Below are 21,806 nucleotides of genomic sequence, written 5' to 3'. Positions count from 1 at the left end.
ATATGTGCATCCATGTTGTACACTTTGCATATCTTACAACTTTGTCAATCATACCTCAGTAAAGCTGGAGGAAAGAAGAGATCTAGTCTCTACACAACCTCAGTATAAAATACAATATTATTTATTATAGCCATCAAGATATGCATTAGATCCGCAGAACTTATTCACCTTATAGCTAGAAGTTTGTACCCTTGGGCCAGTATCTCCCCATTTCTCCTACCCCTGAGCCCCTGGCAACCACCATTCTTCTCTTTATTTCTTTGAGTTCTTAAGTCCCTTATCTGACCAGGATTCCTGACGCAATTTGCAAATAATAACCAACTGTCTCATAATCTTTGTGTATGCATTTTCTAGGGCTTCCCTAACAAAGTATCACAGATTGGTGGTTTAAACAACAAAAACTTATTCTCTCACAGTTCAAGAGGCCAGAAATCCCAAATCAAGGCATTTGTAGGTCTATTCTCCTTCCTGAATGGAAGAACCCCTTCCTCTTTGGGAGGTAGTTTCTGGAGGTAACTGTTGATCACTGGAAACCTTTGGCATCCCTTGTCTTGTAAATCACCACCCAATCTCTGCCTTCATCTACATATAATGTTCTGCTTGAGTGCATATCTGTCTCTGTGCTCCAATTTCCCTTTCTTATAAGGATAGCAGCTGAGAATCTTACATGAATTCATATCTATCTTTCAGAATTCTCAACTTTAACTCAGATATCTGAAACTTCAATTACAAATCCAGTTCAGCAAATACTTATTATGATTGTATTATACACCAGGTGGAGAGATGGGAAATCCCTAGGGAAAAGAGAGATGGATAAGGCATGATTGGAATTCTCCAGGAGCTTCCAAACCTAGTGAAGAAGAAAAAAAGTAGATAAATAACTAAAGTGCAAGATAGAGTAAATGTCAAAAATGAAATATGCACGAAACACTGAGGAGAAAGTGATAGGTTTTGACTGGAAACGTAGAGAAACTTGCTTGTAGAGTTTAACCTGAGCTTTGACAACTAAACAAGGTTTTGATAGTTAGGAGTTAGGAAAAGGAAACTCCAAGTTGAAATAAGAGCTCAGCACAAAGAGAGATGCAAAAATATAGCGCATGTTGAGGGAAACACAAGTAGTCTAATAAGATGGATGTGAGACCGAAGAGCACTGTAAAACTAAGCCAGGGAATCATTCATCATCGATGTCCTTCAGCCAAAGATGCCCAGAAACACACCTATAGATGAAAAAGTTGTATTATTGCATGTGGCATTGAGGAAGGACATACTCCATGTGGGACTATGGGAGCATCTCCATAGGAAGGAAACCATTATAGGATTTGGGCTTTGGTTGGGTGACGTGAGGCAAAGTGTAAGCCATTGAGGATGTGATGTGGGTTGGATGCTGTCAGGAAGTGGGGGCAGGTCTATGGCTGGCTGCTCACTAAGTCTTATCAATTAGGGAGGGGAATCTTGAATGGAGATGGGAATGCAACTGGGAAAGCAGCAGCAGGTGCTCATTTTGACCACAACAGGTGCTGTTTGGTATTTTTTGGGGCAGAACAGTGGCCTTGTTTTTGTCAGTTCTTAGACAAAACTATGAAGTACACTTGCTTTGTCTCACTGTATTATGGTCCCAGAGTAACCTTTATCTGAGGTGTTTTTTTCTGTAAGATTCCTTATACACAAGGGACTACCATGGCCTTGCTTTAAAGTGCCAGGCTAGCTTCTAAGTGTTGGTGATCCTCTTTTTCCCTTTGTCCATACTTAAAACAACATTCTGCAGGTAGAGAGGATGATGGAAAACTTGAGAGCTAAGGATTAGTACCTCCTGACTGCATTTTGCCTTGGAGAGCTCCCAGTGAGGTATGGAGAGAATGTAGCAATAGTCCACCTAGGAAATAAGGCCAAGTCAGACCAAATGTACAAGCCCATTGGAGTCTAGGAAGATCCACAGGGCCTTGGACTCTGAAGCAGGACAGGAAGAAGGAGAGGCAAAGTAAAGAGTGTGATGGAATAATTCACAATTGGGCCAGTGACTTGCAGCACTCCTACACACTTGACATCCTAAAATCCCCACAAACACTAGGAGCTGCTGATCCTGACTCACTTTTGGTTAACCCCTCTCTTTGAAATTCATTTTGAACATTGATTCTGAAGCGATAGAAACACCTTATTTAAAAGACTGCCAAGCTTCACAGATGAAGAACATGTTTTAGAGAAGTTTTAATTTCCCTAAAACTGGTAGGAAGAAGGCAACGCTCCCAATTAATACGTAGTCAGGTGAGAGTTGTTTGGGGATGTTAACAGGTTTGCCACAGGCATGGTTTTATTTATTATGTTTTAACTCATTGGGCCATTGGATTTTGGAGAAGTTGGAACTTCTAGTCTATGTCCAGTCTATGTTCTTGACAATTTTTTTTTCTTGTCATGGTCAGATGGGTGGAGGAAATGACCCTCTGTGAACATAAAAGTACTCATAGATGATATGGATCAAGGAGTGAAAATAATTTCCTTAAGCCATGCCACACATCCTACTTTAGAATGGAGCCTCATATGCACTTGCATATAAACAATCATAGGCCTGTGTAAATGCATAAAGATTGTCTATGGGGAATGATTATCTGGTTATGAAACAATGGGAAAGAGGGAAAGGTTGGGTTCTAGATCATAACAGGCAAAAAAGATGCTCTGATCTAGAGCTTCTCGAATGTGAACCTGCATATGAGTCCTCTGGAGATCTCAAAATGTGAATTCTGATTAGATACATTTTATAAGGTGAGCTGCTGTGTTTCTAACTTGTTAGTGATGGGACACTGCCAGTCTGGAGACCACACTAAGAGTGGCAAGGCTCAGTTTGTCTTTGCACTTACTTAATTTGTTGACTGTCGAATACCTTATTAGCTCTCATTCAGTTTTTCCTAAGGTTCTATATTTTGTTTTTCGTTTCCCCTGCTTGTGTGACACATGTGGTCTCTCTTTTCTCCCTTCTTCCACTCTCACCTCTGCTTTCTTTGCTCACAAAGGATAACCTTAGTGAACCCAGTGACTTTTGTATTTCATCTAAAAAGCAGACCTAAGTTTTAAAATTAGACAAGACAAATACAGCATTCAAGGTATATCGATTCATATCTCTTTTCTTTATATTTTGTTTTGTATTCCAATTCTCACATCTAAATGCAAATTTGAATACCTGGAAAGAAACACTGGGCATATAGGTGCTTCTTGGGGTTCATATCTTCTTTGTAGCTTGGAACCCATCTGCATTCATGAAGCAGATTGTTTATTATATTCCTACATATTATCTTGCTTCTCTTGAATATTGATTACATTTAGCTATGGTCTCATTAGTCTCACAATCAAGTATGCCATTGTAGCAAGACTTTAATTTTTCTATGTCTAAAATGAAATAATGAAATCTGTAACACAGAGAGAGAAAGAATAAGAACAGAGGAAGAATATTTTATCTCTTTTTCTTCTTTTGTCAGAGCCTCTCAGCCGCCTATTTCTTTATAGTCTTGAAGATTGGTGTTAAAAATACTTGGCCTTCTCTCTCTCTCTCTCTCTCTCTCTCTCTCTCTCTCTCTTTCACTCTTACAAACTGAATAATTAGTGAAGTGTATCAGGGATCTTTTCATTTAAAGACCACCCACTGTCGCTCCATTTGCAAATCAAATAATAGTTACAATCATTACTCTACAGGAGATTTCACTATTTCAGTAGCATGTGGTTGTTATGTTTTTTATCTCATTAACTCTAGGAGATATATAGGTTGGACCTCATTGTTGTTTATGTTTTGTAGAGAACTGAAGCTCAAAACTAAGGTAAATTCCTTGAGATAATCTAGCTGGTGAGTGGGGAAACCAGCAATAAACTGCTAGTCTCCCAATAAATCTCAAGCCTCATACGTTCTGCCACATGGCATGATTGCTTGCTAATAAAGCTATTGGACAAATTCAAATTTCCTCTATTTGCTTTAAAAAGTATTCACTACTCTAAAACAACATTACTACTATAATATAATTTTATAATCTAAACTTGGAGAGGAGCTACATAATATTTTTTAAATGTTTATTCATTTATTGAGAGAGACAGAGATAGCATGAGCAGGGAAGGGGAAGAAAGAGAGGAAGAGAGACAATCCCAAGTAGGCTCCATGCTGTCAATGCAAAGCCAGATGTAGGGCTTGATTTCATGATGGTGAGATCATGATCTCAGCTGAAATCAAGAGTTGGACGCTTAACCAGCTGAACCCCCCAGGTGCTCCAGGAGTTACACAATATTATGAAATGCCATAGAAATGTGTGTGTGTGTGTGTGTGTGTGTGTGTGTGTGTATAAAGAGAGATGTTAAGAGATAATAAGATCTGTATCTATCGGAGATTCAATATCCATGTTAACAATATAATATATCATGTGAATTTGTGAACCAATGGACCACTTGCTTTGCCTGGGTAGAGACTTTTCATGCCATAGTTCTTTTTTGTGTGGGAGACTAGTAAAATTGACTTGTTTTCTTAGGGAGTTGCAGGGGTTACAAAGGACAGATGAGGTGGTTTGAGATGATGAAGTTATAATATTATTACAGGCTATACTTAATTTCTTCCATATATTTTCCCTGTATCTTCACCAATGAATCTATTTGCCAGGTATCTGAATGAAAAATAAAAATAAAAATATGAGAGTTGCTTCTTTACTTTATGCTTTGTATGAGTCGTGCTAGGCAGTAGCTAGCTTTGGTTTAAATGTGTTAATGTGAGGTTTAATTTTGTGTAAAAATTCAGTTTTTGGATAGAAGTTAACTTTGATGGCAAATAGCTCTATCAAATATCCATACAAGTGTTTATAAATCAAATGTGGCTTCTTATTATTTTGGAGCAAAAAAAAATCTTGATTTTGAAGAAATCATATCAGAAATGCCTATGCCGTTATAAGAATTTTTACTATAGAAAATACTATAAAATGGGTTGTCCACATAGTTTCTGCTCAATATTGGCCACTATGCCTCATCCTTCTTTTCAAGGGTCTTGAATTTGAGGGTGGTATGTAACACTGTCCATCATTAAAGCCCATACAACTTTGACATCTAAATACATATGCATTTTATGCTATTTTAAGTCCTTTCCCATTTTATTGACCTGAAGCAGTAGAATGAATCCTTTTGAAAGCTAATTCCTATGTCTGAATGGATTTGTTTCCTTGCCTCGAGATTTGTATCCCTTTGTAGTTTCACAAAGAGCCAGCTATCTATGGCTGAGACAGCAAGCCATCGAGCCTAGCCACAGCCTTGAAGGCTGTGGACCCAGTGGCTATGAGGATCACTTAAGCCATGTTAGGTTCTCCTTTTAGAAGCCAAACCAACTGCAGTGTAGACTAATTTCTTGGCGGTTTCTTACTGGCTCAAGAATTTCCCCAAAAAAGTGAGTTCCATGAGGAGAACAACTTTAGAGTGTTGCTGCAATTTCAGATATCTAAAACAAGAGTGATAGGACGCCATCATATCTGAGATTGCTAATTCTGGCTTCCCACTGGGGTTGCCTCAACCAACACTATTCAAGAGCTCAGTTTTGTTCAAAGGAAGGAAATGAGGAATGTTAGCCAACAGTTGGTAAAAGCCACAGAAAGATTGTCTGTAATATGTTTATTTTGGAAACAGTCCTCATTTCACATTTAATTTGGGGAGTTGGGTGATTAGTCAATAGAGACCAAAGTATCTAACTCTGTTCCTCCTACCTAAAACATTCTCCTCCAAAGCTAAATCTATTCAAATCCTGAATGAATTTCCAGACTCAGTCCAAATGTCATGAAGCTGAGAAGCCTGATAGTCACTTTCTTTTCTTTTCTTTATTTTAATATTTCATTTGTTTCTGAGAGAGAGAGAGAGAGACAGACAGACAAACAGACAGAGAGTATGAGTGGGGAAAGGACAGAGAGAAAGAGGGAAACACAGAATCTGAAGTAGACTCCAGGCTCTGAGCTGTCAGCACAGAGCCCTACGCAGGGCTTGAATTCATGAGCCATGAGATCCTAACCTGAGGCAAAGTCCAATGCTTAACCAATTGAGTCACCTGGGTGCCCCTAGTTGCTTTCAATACAATAATTTTTCTTTATCCTCTGAGCTTCTACAGCCATTAGCATTTGTACCACTGTTTTGTTACATGTAATATGTGCTTATCTTATGGACTATGCATGTACAAATACACCCGTGCACATGTACATGCACACTTCCAATGAATTCTAAACTGTTCTGCTTAGTCCCCTAGAGGGGCCATGGGAACATAGCTCAGTTTATCTCTGTTTACATATTGGGCGCTCCCCTAAACTTTTATTGAATTGAAAGTGGTCTACAGATAAGTATCGATACCACTAACGTGTTTCATATCCCCATTTACAATTTCTTGAAAGCATAAATTATAACTTGAAATTGTTCCTACTTCCAATAAATATTTATAGAGCAACTAATTTTACTGAGCTGAACAACTCAAGGTCAAGCCAGGTCAGGTTTTCCTTGATATGAGTAGATTGTATCTGATACTATCTGCTTTTCTAATGATTAGATGACACATTCAGTTCTATAGGAAGGCTCTCCACACTAAATACTTAGCAGTAAAACCTAATCTAGTCTTGCTTTTACCTGCTTATTCAAGAAGTTAGAGGATGTCTGTCTTCTAACAAGTAAAAACTATCAGAGCAATCTGTAGTTATTCACCCGAATTCAATTAGTCTTTTCTGGTTGAGACACAGATGGAGGATGATGGATGTCGTGAACTGAAATGCATAGTAACAGATAGATGAAATCTATCAAGATAGCAGTTGGCCAAGCAACATCTCATGGCATCTAGAGTAGTGAGTGGAGCCTTTAGACAAGGGGGGATCCAGAAGTGAATGTGACATTACCTAGTTGAAATTCAAGAGTGGGGTCATCTGTCACTTTGCTATCAAGTTCATTCATCTCTGCTGGATCAGGACAACCCTGGAGACACTCAGGATGCTGAGTTCACCATCCTGCTTGAATAGAGAGATGTGTAAAAAGTAAAAAGTCAAGAGAATATAAAACTGTGCACATATGAATCTGAAGAATGATAATTTTCCGTCTACAGAAACATAACAGATAAAGATAAGAAAAGGAAGTCTGAGATGATGACAAACTTCTCAAAATGATATAGAAGGCTATTGGCACTGGCCAAGTCATACCAGAAGATTACAAATGGATTATCTGCACAAGTTTCCAAGATATTTTTTAAAATTTTATGTTGCCCCATTCATCAGAAATCGGTTCATGAATAGTCTAGGTACAGTTTATTTCAGTGCCAGGTTTCCTTGGTGGTAGTCATTTGCCATCATTTAATAAGATTGGATTTATGGAGAGGTGCTTATTCCCTTTGATGACAGTGATGCAGGGGGCCATTCCCTGGTGAACACTAATCTCTGGGTGAGCCGGGAAGGCTTACTGTTTAGTCACACTACTCCAGGCTTGGCAGCTGAGAGGGAATATACACACTCCATACACAGGCATGGGTGATGTATATACAACTATGCTTTTTTCTTTTTAAAAAGGATAGATTTTTAAATATGGACATGTTATAGGGTCAATGTTATAGAATATACAAATAATGAGGTAAATAAAAATGGTGGCTGTTTTGTTGAATTCTAAACCATGATCAAATACCTTTACAATGACTTTCCTTAACATGACTTTCCTGCATGTGTTAATTAAGTTATTCTACCTACTCCTTATATTATACGAAGTACAGGGAGTAAAAATCTAGGGGAGGCTGTGTACTTCTGACTGCTCCCAGGAACTGGAGTGTTCTATCACATGTCAGAAAATAAAAGACAGCCAGAGCTACGTGGAGGCAGGTTCTCAGTATAACGCCCTTAACTATCTGTAGAAAGAACCATGGAAATTATTTTTGGCAATTATGGCACTTCATCCTTCAAATTTATTGTTCTCATACCATAGATTAAATGAATCTAGAATGTAGTTTATTTTTTGCTTGGCACTTTTTCTTTTCAGACAATGGAGGCAGAAAAGAATGGAAAATGATAAAAGGGATAAAGGAGAAGTTATGAGGACAGGGGGGAAAATGCATTATAGATGGATGTAGAGAAGCCCTGTCATTGAAAGCTGGCTTCATGGGGTAACACAAAGGGAAACATTTGATGACCATGTAGTATGGCAAATAAACTAACATTGAATTTGCAGTGAAATGACTAAGAAGCCAGCTCTTGATTATTATAAGATTATGGATAAGTTATTGTAATTTTCTTATCTATGAAGTAGAGTAATAATACAGAGTTTGTATGCTTATTTTAAGGAAAAGAAAAAATATACACAAAATATCATCCATTGTTTAACATTGTAGGCATCTCATAAATGTTGGCTGGATTTAAATAAATAAGTTGTACCAACTTTATGAAACACAAGTTATATCAAACAAAGTTAGAGCAGTTTTATTGATATAATCGGAAAACTCATAGTAGATCTGATATATTGGCCATTGTCAAATATTAAATAGATGATTTAAACAATTTAATACGATATATTATTCTCCTTCAGATATTAAAGACTTTAAGAATAATTGAAAGCATTAAAATAGTCTGGGTTATTAATGGTATTAGTAACAACAATAATGATAAATGAATAATGATGATGACTCACCAAACTGCTGTGAGAACAAGGTCACATAGTTATCAGTTAAATTCCAAATCAGAAAGTTCTTATTAAAATCCTGAATTTTTGAGGATGATGTCAAATTGTATACTGGTGAAATCTGAAGGCTCAGAATTGGCTAGTTTGAAAACCACCAAGTGTGAGCATTCTTAAGAGGATCTTTAAATGTTGAAATTCATCTCTTTTAAAGAAACAGGATATTCATTTTCTTGGGAAATATATGTTGGGTCTAATTCTGCTATTCGATTCCTTAATGTTTCCAAGCTCTGAGACTCCATTTAACACACAAACAATGATTTGTTTATTAAAATGATTTCTGAAACTGTTCAATTTATAGATTACAATTAGGTACTGAGAAAACTGAGCAAAGGAGCTTAAATTTTCTCTCTTTCTATATCCACTGCTATGGTCTATGCTTGGACTTTCATTGTCTCTCCTCAAACTGGTAAAGCCTCTTAACTTACGCTCCATATTGGTAACAATACCTCTTTACTAGTGTAACTATGTTCTACAACATGCATCTAAAAATGAATTGGGTCCCATAGCTGCTCACTTCTCCAAAAAAAGAAGTGGGCTGGCCATAGCTGGCTTAGAGCCACTCTGTTTCATTCTTTGGGGCTGAGCATATTGTACAGTGAATAAAATCAGGATTCTTTTAACAAAAATGGGTGGGATACTCTTGGGTGAAAACTTTGTGTCTCCCACACCAAGCAATTCAAAACCTTTTGAAATTAACATCTTTCTGGGGGAAAATTGAGGCGTTTGGGGAAGTGCATGAATTAAATCCCCATGGTACAATAACAAAAGGGCATGCATTTCTAAGCACCAATGTGACTTTATTGAATTTGTTTTCTGTTTACTTTTCAGCACTTACCAAATTAATAGTATCTGTAAATGGCATTCATTTGCTAAATAGTACCCCAGGGGCCCCATAGAGCTATGAGCAAGGTCCCTCAGGTTTCTGCTGGCCTACAGTTGAGTACTGGGGAAGAATATTAAAGAAACTGTAGATACATAAGATTGCCAACTCATCAGACCATAACATCATGGACATACACACTGTGCAGTGATTGCATTCAGGATTAGGACAGAAATTTCCTGGCAGAGAGAAATGTTGGCCTGTGTTCTCAATTGATGGCCAAAATTCAATCTCCTCCACAGAAAGTCCATGGATCATTTCAAAGAGAAACTGAGGCACTGAAATCTTAATTTAATTGTAAGCTAATAAAATCACTGATGAGGTAGGAACAGTGTTCTTATATTCTAGTCCATCACATAATTCTTGTAACTTCCCCCCCCACTACCCTCCCCCACACACAATGAAAAGAGAAAGGAAATCAATTTTAATCTTTTTTACATGTCTTCAAATTCTTGCAAATGAGATCATCATAGTCACTTGAATTGGATTTAATGCATGGAACACTGAGTCAAAAAACAAAAAACCTGTTGCAAAGTTGGAGAAAGATGATGTTTGTATCTTAAAATTTCAGGAAAAATTAGAGCTGGTATGTGTCCTATTCTATGAGTGTTTCGTGATTGTATTAATTATAAAAACTTATGCAAATGTGAAATCTGTGTGTCAAACTCCTTTAATTTCTTCTTTTCTTAAAAAAGAAAATCTCTGTAACTCTTGCTTCTTTGTCATTAACAAGGCTTGTTTGTTGGGGACTTAGTTAATATCATTGCTAAAGAAGTCATTTTAATATCAGTATTTGTAATTAAGCTGACATCATTAGAAGAATCTAGAAGTCTGCCCCTTTGACAGTGCAGCTTTCTCTCTCTCTCTCCTTTTTTTCTCTCTCAATCATCCCTATATACTTGTTTGACAACACTAATTTTCAATGTGCATTTGTTATGCTATACCTTGGGCAATGTAGTCATTTTGATGACTAATAAATTAACTACTCCAACACTGTTTCATAATAAGCCTTCTCCATATATGACCATATCTCTTTGCTTCATCTTGACTTTTACTATAAGTCATTGCTCAATTTTAGCAAAGTTGGAAGGAACTCTTGAATACAACTCTCAGAGTTGACAAAAGACAAAATTGTATTGGAAATGCATGCAAATGGCCTACTTGGACATAAATGCTTCTCAACAAACTTTTCCTTTCCTTAAAAGTGAAGATTGATGATTGATTGATTGATTGATAGCACACAAGAGCAGGAGAGGGGCAGAAAGAGAGGGAGAGAGAGAATTCCAAGCAGACTCCACACTGTCAGTGCAGAGCCTGACACAGGGCTTGAACCCACAAACTGTGAGATCATGACCTGAGCCAAAATCAAGAGTCAGATGCTTAACCAATTGAGCCCCCCAGACACTCCAAAAGTTTTAAAGTTTTATTTGAATTAATACTCTTTAATTGCCCTGAAAGAACTGTCCTATTTTAAAGTGTCTTTTTTTCCCACCATTAAATTGTTGGATTATTGCTTTTTTTTTTTTTTTTTAATTTAGAAAAAGAGAGAGAGAAGGGGCAAGAGGCAGAGGGAGGAAGAGAATTCCAAGCAGGCTCCATGCTCAGTGTAAAGCCCAATGTGGGACTTGATCCCACAACTCTGGGATCATGACCTGAGTTGAAATCAAGAGTTGGACACTCAACTGACTGAGCCACCCAGGCACCCTTGGATTATTCCTTTTATGTATTTGGAGACAACTCATGCTAAAGAAAACCTACTTTCTTAAAAAAAATCTCAGCATTAAGTGATTAAAAATTCTGGGAACTAAAGAGTTCTTACTCTAGAAATAACACATAATAACATTACTAGGTTCAACATAAAAAATATTTGTCAGGCACTGGGGTGGCTTAGTCAGTTAAGCATTGGACTTTGGCTCAGGTCATGATCTGAGTTCAACCCCCGCATTGGGCTCTCTGCTGTCAGCACAGAGTTTGCTCCAGATCCTCTGTCCCTCCCTCTCTCTCATCCCTTCCCCGTGTTCTCTCTCTTTCAAAAATAATAAATAAATGTTAAAAACTTGTAAAAGTTAACTCTCTGGGGGCACCTGGGTGGCTCATTCGGTTAAGCTTCTGACTTTGGCTCAGGGCACGATCTCACAGTTCATGAGTCTGAGCCATGCATTGGGCTCTGGGCTGGCAGCTCAGAGCCTGGAGCCTGCTTCGGATTCTGTGTCTCCCTCTCTCTCTGCCCCTCCCCTGCTTGTGCTCTCTCTCTCTCTCTCTCTCTCTCTCAAAAATAGAAACATTAAAAAAAATTTTAAAAAGTTAACTCTCTGGATAATATAATAGTATTTTAACAGCCATAAATAACAAACAATATGTTATCGTTTGAAGTGATGCACAACATAGATTTTTATCAGGTGCATTTCATGGGTGTGCAGCTATGTTGACATGATATGGTATTAAATCCTAATATTATGCAGCAGTTTGCTTTTCAGGGCAAAGAATGGAATTCAAAGTAGAACAAATACTTGAGTAATACTTATTACTTGTATTGAGAAAATATAATTTTAAAACACAAACATTTATTTTTTAAATTTTTTTTAATGTTCATTTATTCTTGAGAGAAAGAGAGACACAGAGAGTGAGTGGGGGAGGGTCAGAGAGAGAGAGGGAAACACAGAATATGAAGCAGGCTCCAGGCTCTGGGTTGTCAGCACAGAACCAGATGTGGGGCTCGAAATCACGAACCATGAGATAATGGCCTGAGCCAAAATCGGATGCTTAACCGACTGAGCCACCCAGGCGCCCCTAAAACACAAACATTTAAATGTAAGGTAATTATCAAACATATATCACCCAACCATCTCTGAAAGATTCATTCTAAGTGACCACTCTGATTTTTAAGGACCTTAAGGATGATGAAGCCCATTAGCAGTGCCCCTGGTCTTTTTCGTGCACTTTCTGTTTGGCATCTTCAGCAGGCTTGGACAATCATTCAAACCCCAAAGTAAGGGGAGCCTGGGTGGCTCAGTCGGGTAAGCGTCCGACTTCTGATCAGTCATGGCTTGTGAGTTTGAGCCCTGCAATGGACTCTGTGCTGACAGCATGGAGCCTGCCTGGGATTGTCTCTCTCTCTTTCTCTCTGCCCTTCCCCAACTTGCATGCACTCGCTTTCTCTCTCTCTCTCTCTCCCTCTCTCTCTCTCTGTCAGAATAAATAAACTTAGAAAGTACCAAAGTAATAAAAAGGTAAAAACAAAACACCAGCCTCTCCAAGAATCAGCTATCTTATGGTAAAAATTATGAATTCACTCATTTATTCAATAAACATTGGCTGCACAAATACTTTGTGCAAGGCAAGTTCTTGAGGATTAAGGAAAATCTTTTTTAGAGGGAATGATACACTCGAGATAGAGTTAAGTCGCACTGACGCAGAGAGAAGTGGCTAGGGTGGGCTCATGGGTGTTACAGATGGTGTCCCAAAGAGCTGTGGCTCCAGCTTTGCCAATGGCTGGACCCGAGTGAAGTTCTTAAAGCAGATTAATAGAGTAGAATTTGCATTTTAGAAAACTTAGTCTGATAGTCTTACAAGTGGTGAACTGGGGGTAGGAGGGATAGGTGAGCAATACGGGAGGCAGAGAATCAGCTAGCAGTCTGGTTCATCAAATACCATTTAGACCAGGGGTCAGCAAAGTTTTGTGTAAAAGTGCTCATAGTAAATATATTAGACTTCACGGTCCATATGGTCTCTGTCATAACTCTTCCATTTTGTGCTGTAAGGGGGAAAGCTACCTTAGATGATACGTAAACAAATGGGCTTGATTGTGTTCCAATAAAACTTAATTAAAAAAACAATTATCAGGTCAGATTTCATTTAAGGGTCATGGTTCGACAACCCCAGATTTAGACTGTTAACTATGCATTAAAGATTAAAAATTGATTGCCATATCAAAACTTGCTGTTTGTACCTACGGGTATAGCAGCGGTACTCACAATAACCAAAGAGTGGAAACAACTCAAGTGTCCATCAGTGGATGCACAAAAGTAGTGTAGACATACGGTGGAATATTATTCGGTCTTAAAAAGGAAGGAGACTGTGACATCCTACACCATGAATGAACCCTGACAACACTATGCTAAGTGAGAAAAGCCAGTCACGAAAGGACAAATACCGTATAATTCCACTTAAACGAGGTGCCTAGGGTGGTCAGATTCACAGAGACCGAAAGCAGACAGGTGGGTGCCAGGGCCTGGAGGAGGAGGAATATGGAGGTAATGTTTAATAGGCACAGAGTTTCAGTCTTGCTAGCAGAAAAAATTCTAGAGATGGATGGTAGTGATGTTTGGACTGTGTGAATGTACCGAATGCCCTTGAACTGTACACTTAAAAATGGTTAAGTGGTAAATTTTATCTTATGTATATTTTACCATAATTTTTAAAATATTGAATAAAAGGGCCAAAGGCCCCTCACTACTGCTCTATTCCAATTCTGTTTTATTATGACTGTTAGGCTAGTTGGGTGTACACATTTGTCGCAGGAAATGGAGGGAAACCTATTCCCCAAGAGTAGTGCCGGTGACTTGGACAGAGGCGAGGTCCTAGGCTCCCCCTGTACCAGTTTGGATGTTTTTGACTTCGGCTAACAAAAACTCTGAATCAAATTGGCTTCAACGATAAGGACATTTATTCTTAAACATTGCAGCAAGTCCAAAGGGAACCCAGTTTCTGTGGCTGGCACGTACTTCAACTCTACTCTCAAAGTGCATCTTGCAGATCTGCCCATTTCCCTTTCCTGCCATCGGTGGGCTTGGTTTCCTCCTCAGCCTAGTAGCAGAGTGACTACAGCAGTTCTTGGCACCGTAAGCAGAAGTAGTAACATCTAGGGGGAAAGTGAGGTTGTCTCTTTCTGGGCCTACTTCCTAGGAATGAAAACCACTTTCTCTAGTCCCCTGAGTTCATTGGCCAGAACTAGGTCACATGACTGATACTGATTCTGTCACTCAAGAACTGCACTGGATTGATATTGCGTCAGTTCAATGGAGGTTGATTTCTGAATTTTAGGGGTGGTTTTTTTTTTTCCTGAGGCACTTGGTTGCCTGAGCTAAGGTCAATACCTAAACAAAACTGGATTGGGTTTGGGAAGGAAGGCCTGTGGTCTGTGGAGAGTGGAGTTAAACAATGAAGGCTCTTTGCATCACCTCATTTAATGCCGAGAAAACTGTCAGGAGAAATCCACTTTTTTTTTGTTTTTTGTTTTTTGTTTTTTTTTTTTTTTTCTTAGCAGATGAAGGAAACTGGCTTGGAAGGTTTGAGAACTCATGCCTCTTTGACCCCAAAACCTCTGCTCTTCAAAGTCTGTGGCACTATCTTTGAAAAAATCATAGAAATAACTTCATAGTTAAAAAGCACTCAGTCCAGGGTACCTGAGTGGCTCAATTGGGTAAGCGTCCAGACTCTTGATTTTGGCTCAGGTCATGATCTCACAGTTTGTGAGACTGAGCCCCTCACTGGGCTCTGTGCTAACAGTGCGGGGCCTGCTTAGGATTCTCTCTCTCTCCCTCTCTCTCTGCCCCTTACCCAAGCTCTCTCTCAAAATAAATAAACATTAAAAAAAAAGCGATCAGTCCTTCCCACAACAATAGTTGTCAGACAGATATATAGATATAGATTTATTTTATTGTTTATTTTATTTTGTTTTGTTTTATATCCATTTTTAAGGGAAGAGACTGAGAGGTTCAGGCATCAAGTTCATAAAGAGCACAAGTTCACTCAACTGGTAAGTGACAGAGCCAGGATTCAAACCCAGCTTCTCTTACAAAGCAGTGTTTCCCAACCTCAGTATCCTTGACAATTTGACTGGGCAATTCTTGTTGCAGGGGCTGTCCTGAACATTATACAATGTGTAGCAGCATCCCTAACTCCTACCCACTGGATGCCAGTAACACTTCTCCCTGCATTGCAACAACCAAAAATGTCTCCAGATATCTCCAATGTCCCTTGAGGGGAGGGTGATGTCACACAGAGTTGAGAACCCCTGGTCTGTGTCTTTCCACCGTGCTGCTCTCTTTCCTATCCTCAAGCGATTCCCAATCTAGCACGCAGCAGAAGACATATGTATTGTGCCAAGAGTCAGTATGGAACTTAAAAAGAACACAACGCAGTAGTTTTAGAAGCATAGGTTTTATAACTAGATTGTCTAGATTCAAAATTCAGAGCCAGCACTTATTAGCTATTCTCCATGGACTAGATATTAATTTTCTGTGCCTCAGTTTCCTCATCTATAAAATGGGCATACTAATAATACCTGTTTGGCACAAGGTAAATTCCCTGATCATGGCAAATTATACTCTTCTGCTGTGCAAGGTAGAAAGTGGCTTCTATTTTGAGCCCATTGCTTGATTTTCATTAGCTCTGCAATTTGATTTTCATTATACTTGCCCTGAGGGCTGCAGTTTATGTTTCTAGGCTCACTGCAGAAGGAATAGCTGCTCTATAAGAATATTGTGTGTGTGTGGGTGGGGGGGGGGGGATGGGAATTAAATACACAACACCTTACCCGATTGCACAATTGTAGCAAAAGCTTTTTGCTTGAGTCTGTCCTGAGACTCACAGAAACACAGATGTTGGGGTAGGAGTTTTTGGTGATTTCCTAGTTTAGGCACTTCCTTTATAGACAGGAGATGACCAGGATCAGAGAGCCTGACGATCTGTTTAGGGTTTCAAAACTAGTTTGCGGGAGCCCAGAACTGAAGCTTTGGCTGGGGCCAGTTAAGTGTGTTTCTTCCCTATCGTCAACATTTTCTTGGATGGAAATCTTTTCTAGATGCATGAGGCATACTTGGGAATGATAATTACTGGGTTATCGGCAGCTAATAGATATATCCTATAAATTAAAAGACAAAATCAAATGAGAACTTTATTTTTAAATGTAAATATTTACTTCTTAATAGTCTTCAGGTGTCCAAGAACAACACTGACATCTTTTTCTCAAATTTATTTTATTATTTTTTTCAGAATAGTCACCGATGTTACAGACTCTGATCTATTTAAAGAAATAGAGTAGGCACTTTCTGAGATTTTAGCAGGGTTTTCCCTAGTCACTCTGTGGTGATAACTAGAGTAACACTGCCCACTACTGGCAAATCAGATAATTGCACCACACTTTGTACACTGCACTTTGTACAGTTCCTATATGTAAGGAATATTTTACCTTTACCAGGATGCAATTTCACATAAGAGCTTCAAGGCATATATTCTGAAAGGATACCTCTGTGGGGTTTTTTTGATTAGCATTATATTAATTCAATAATCAGTTAATGACTTGACTCTATAAATCTAAGAATACGACAGAGTAACCATTATTTTAAGATAATTGAAGTTTAATGTATTAAGAAAGTAGAAAATATAATTTTATCCAAGAAACATTATACATAGTGTTGTTAAATAAGCAGAGTCAACTAAAATTTTATGGTGGATTTTTTTGATCATTTCAAACAATAATTCACCAAAAATGTACCTGGATTTATCCTTTTTAGTACATTCATCATAGATTTGGAAGAGGAGGAGGAGAAGACTACTGAAATGAGATTTTTTTCCTATTAATTTGTTCAAAATATTAAACGACAATTTAGCTTGTTAAATCTCTGAAGCACATTTTGTAATCTAAGAATATAATCTATTTAACTGGGCAGTTGGATAAAAGCCTAACTAGAGATGGCTTCTCTTCCAAGATTTCTAGTTTTAGAGAGGCTTCATGGGTTTCAATGCCAAAAACAGGCAGCAGAGGGCCCAGCAAATTTTGCCTATCAGGAGACTTGCTGAAACCGAGGACAGACGTTTGCTCTTCTTTTAAATTTCTTCTTAAAATGTATACTTGTATATAGTGAAAGCTAGAGGTGGGTTTTTGTTTTTGTTTTGTTTTTGTTTTTGCTTTTATTTTGCTGTAGGAAGAAAAAGCATTAGGATGCATGGATAAACAGTCTTATGCTGATCTAGTTTATGGAAATCAACAAATAGCCGTTTATTCTAGTGAAAGAAATCTCATTTAGCTAGTTAACAGCTACTATAGAATTTCAGTATTTATCAGCTTCAAGATTGGGTAGCTACAGCTATAAAAGGGACCATAAAGCCTTAGGTGAAGATGATGTACATTGATGAAGATTGTTAAATTATATGGAAATGTTGCAACTCAGTCCCTGTTCCTCTGTTCAAAAACTGTGGTACCAAAACTGTGTACCAAAAACTGTGGTAAATCTCAGTTTTTGAGATTTGAAGCTGTTGGCCTGTAGGCACCAGAACTGAGCAGGCTAATAATATCAATCTCTGCACGATTTTGCTGCTTTCAATTCATGAGGCTCTTCTTTCTTGACTCTTCAGGTGTCACTTGACCAGTAAAATCAAACTTCATCCCCTTTCTACATCTTACAGGCATCACCCACGGGGAGTATTATCTCCCTAGGAACTTTATCTATTCTTACCATATTCTGTTTCCCCTTTCTATCTTCCAGATCTTCCCACAAGCACATTTTATTTGCAGCATCTCTGAAGCATTTATTCATTCAACAAATATTTATTGAAATTTCCTCTGTGCCAGGGCCTGGGAACAGAGCAACGAACAAGACCTACGAGGCCTCTGTTCTCATGGAGGGAGAAAAATCACGAGTGCGTAAAGACAAAAGTTCGAGACAAGCTATCACTCTGAGAAAAGATCTCTGCAGACAAGGAAAGTAAGATGACATCTAAAGAGGGCAGACAGTTACTTAGATTGGCTGGGCAGGGAAGATCTCTGTGAGGAGGCAATACCGGAGTGGAAGCCTAAATGACAGGAAAAGATGGGTTCTACCAAGTATTTCAGAAAGAAAAGAGCAATTTGTGCCAAAGCCTCAAGCTTTGTGTGTTGAAAGAATAGAGAGTAGGCCACTCTATCTCTCTGTACTGTTTTCCTTTTCACCTTGAAGGGACAGGTGAGTGCAGGGAGCAGTGTTCTCATTTATCTCCCAGTGGAGAATCATGGCTTCCCTAAATGCCTGTGCCTCCCTTCCTCTCTCCTTAAACATGGCTTCCCTCCTTACTGCCAGAGGGACAGGTGACCTCGTTTCACCTCCCAACCATGCTTTTCAACTAGTCTTCTGCACTCCATCCTAGATGTGTAAGGCTGAAGGTAGCAAGTATAGTCAAAGAATAAGTTTAACCTTGAGATTCCAAGGACACACATTTAGAAGGCAAACAAGTTATGTAATTCGTATTGACTGATAACAGAGAAAACTATGCTAGTTTTATTTTGGTGAGGTTTTCTTTTCTGCCTGGGCTAAATCAGGAGAAACATGCCATGGTGTCATTTTTAGTAGCAATTTTTATTAGGGACTAAATAAATGTTCGTCCTCTGTTTATATCTAGTATCAACCCAAGAGATAAGAGCAGAAGGAATCAAGGTAAACATTAATTTCATAAAGACATTCTTCATCAGATGTTCATCATAATTAGTTGTAGCAGTGCTTGATTAAGAAAAATCATTTCTGGTAAATACACTGTATGCCAATGAAATTCATTATTGCGCATTCAGCAAATAGCTGAAAGTGGTCTCTGGATGCATGGGGGTGGTGCTTTATAGCCACAAACAGATTTATATTCCAAGACCGAACTGTGACGTCACAAATGAAAACTTGATGTTAGTTGCATGTTCTTGCAGCCATGGATATTGGCACAGCAGTGCATTGCTAGGCCCCGTGCAGGGCCCAGCCTCAGGGGCACCTTGAAGGAGAGACTGTAAAAAGCAATCTCACGGATCTAAGCAGTGAAGGCTGGCCTTCCTGACTTCAGAGTTTTTCCTTTGCCAAGAGTGAGTTTGTTTTCACATAGTATATTAGTTTGCTAGGGCTTCCTTAACACAGCACCACAGACTGGGTGGCTGCAATCACAGAAAGTAGTTTTCTTACGGTTCTGGAGGTGGGGAGTCCAATGCCAAGATGTCTGCCAGGTTGATTTCTTTGGAGCTTTCTCCCCTCGGCTTGCAGATGGCCACCTTCTCCCTGTGTCCTCAAGTGGCCTTACTTCCGTGTGTGCATTTGGTGTCTCTCTTTGTGTCTAAATATCCAGTCAAATTGGATTAAAGTCCACACTAAGGGCCTTATTTTAACTTAATCACCTCTTTAAAAGTCCTAGCTCCAAATATAGCCTCATTTGGGAGTAGTGGGGGTGAGGACTTCAACATATAAATTCCAGCTGTAACAAACAGCTAGCATGTTAATGTCGTATAAATGGGAAGTTATTCTAATATATTCATAATCTCTAATTAGTTCCATTAACCCATACAAGGAGATAGATGCAGAGAGAGAATCTTATCCACAGTGACAGCGGATTTAAAATATTCTCAAACCACATTATTCAGGGCTGAGGCAGGCTTGGAGCTGCTGTGTTTATGTGTGTTTCACAGAGATAGGAGTTGTATAAAAACAGCCTTCATTCTGCTGGTTCCAGTAACCCTTATCCAAACCCTTTTATCTGACTTTGCTGAGCTGATTTACCCCTGTATACTCACTAATTGTCATGTCCAGAGAAAGAACATGCATTTGCAAACATCTCATGAAGGGTAGATTAAGGCTTTGGAGCAACTGATTAGATCAGGGTTATGGGTGTGTTCTCTCATTCATTCAATCTTTCATTTATTCTTCCAACAAATACTATGGACACTCTGTATGTACTGGGCATTGGGGAGACGGTGGCAGACAACATGACTCATTCTGCTCTGAAAAACAGGAGAAATGGAACTATAGGAAGAGAGCAGCTAAGCTCCTGAGGATAGATTTCCGATGCTGATTTCTGGGCATTTGGCCCTAGATTCTAGATCTTTTGTGTCAGACACTAAAATAATCTACCCCATGGTTTCCACAAACAGTTAACATGCCCCTGAGATGCCAATGTTTGGCTATCCACAGTGATCTGCCCCTCATATTTAGAAGGATGAGATGGGTGATTTGTGTCCCTGACCTGGGTGACAGCTGTGTCTGGGAACAGATATGGCCTCAAACATGACTTTAGGAACCCCTGGGGGCAAGTGGCAGATTAGTGCATCCCTCAAAACTCAGTTCTTCTCAATAATTCCTACTAGAAGTATCCTTCCAAGCAAATATACTGTGAAGTTCTTTTTATTCCTTTGCCACATAAATGCCCATAACCTTCATGGTTTGGGCATTACAAAGCAGTTTTGATCTGGCCTCAAGAAAGTACAGATGCTGTGACCTTGCAGTATCCTTGCTTCCCCATCTAGGGAATGGAAGGGAGGATCATTCCTTTTAAGGTTGTCTCAAGGATTAAAAAAGATGATATATGTTAAGGGTCCGCTCCTGTTGGTGCCTGGCACTCAATAAATATTAGTTTGTGCAGGATACTTGGGATCACGGCAGGACTCTTTCAATCATCACCCTCCAGCCTTCAAAATCTTTTCCTTCATTGACTACCAATATGTTACTCTTTTGAGATTTTATGCACCATTTAAAGATCTTTTTTAAAAAATTAAAACACGTTACCTGAGCAGGAAAAGGGAATGCATTTCATGCATTCTCAGATGAACCAACCACAATAAATAGATGATAACTAAGAAGCCCTTTGGGGAAAAGGAACAATTTGCTGGACCTACATCGGTGTGCATTTTGGGTTTTGTGTAAATGTGTGCATGCTGGGGTTGTGATTGGGGGCAGTTCGGGCATGAAGACCAGAAAGCACCTGGCCAGTCCCTTAGTGGGATGTGAGGGGTCAACTTTGCCTGGACAGTAGGCACTCAAAAGTGGATGTCGGGAGACCAAGGAGCTGCTGGAGGCAGCCCTGAAGGGGTTGGAAGGAGCATAATTGTCTTATATCAACTCAGTCACAATATGCTTAAACCCACTTATAGAAAGTGATGAGCTTCCTGCTTTCAACTTCAGCAGGAAATGTTTTATTAAAATGTATTCTTGGGAATAATTGCCTTTTCTTTCCTTCTCTTTGATTTCAATGTACTGGATCTACAGTTCTATAATTTGCTTTTGTAGCTTCATGAGTCTAATACAAAAGCTAGGTTTGGGCTTCCTCTGTAACTGTTTGGACTATGGAATTACCCAACCACCTGGGGTCTGTCTGTGGCAGGAGGGCGTTGCACCTTCCCCGCCCCCCATCTCTGCCCACAGTCAGAGGATCTTGAATGGAGATAATGGTGTAGAGTGAGGCAATGTGGACTTTCAGAGAGACTCCATATGCTGTAATTGTGCTCAGAGCTACC

At 39.0% G+C, this 21,806-nt stretch overlaps 1 protein-coding gene across 3 annotated transcripts in view; it reads left to right on the top strand.

The window, feature by feature from the left end:
- The window catches only part of FGF14 (fibroblast growth factor 14), a 621,907-nt gene that overhangs the window by 404,663 nt on the left and 195,438 nt on the right, over positions 1 to 21,806 (top strand). Inside the window, exon 1 of one of the 3 annotated variants that reach the window (XM_045481462.1) lies at positions 15,294 to 15,329. The exons of the other annotated variants lie outside the window; for them this stretch is intronic. The gene's annotated coding sequence lies outside the window, so the exon portion shown is untranslated. Of the gene's footprint in view, positions 1 to 15,293; positions 15,330 to 21,806 lie in introns of those variants that run through there. 3 annotated transcript variants of the gene reach the window in all.

Source organism: Leopardus geoffroyi, chromosome A1 (genome assembly GCF_018350155.1).
Source record: "Leopardus geoffroyi isolate Oge1 chromosome A1, O.geoffroyi_Oge1_pat1.0, whole genome shotgun sequence".
In the NCBI taxonomy this organism is placed as follows: Eukaryota; Metazoa; Chordata; class Mammalia; order Carnivora; family Felidae; genus Leopardus; species Leopardus geoffroyi.
The sequence above is the reverse complement of the archived record's forward strand: the minus strand, read 5'-3'. Positions and strand labels throughout refer to the sequence as shown.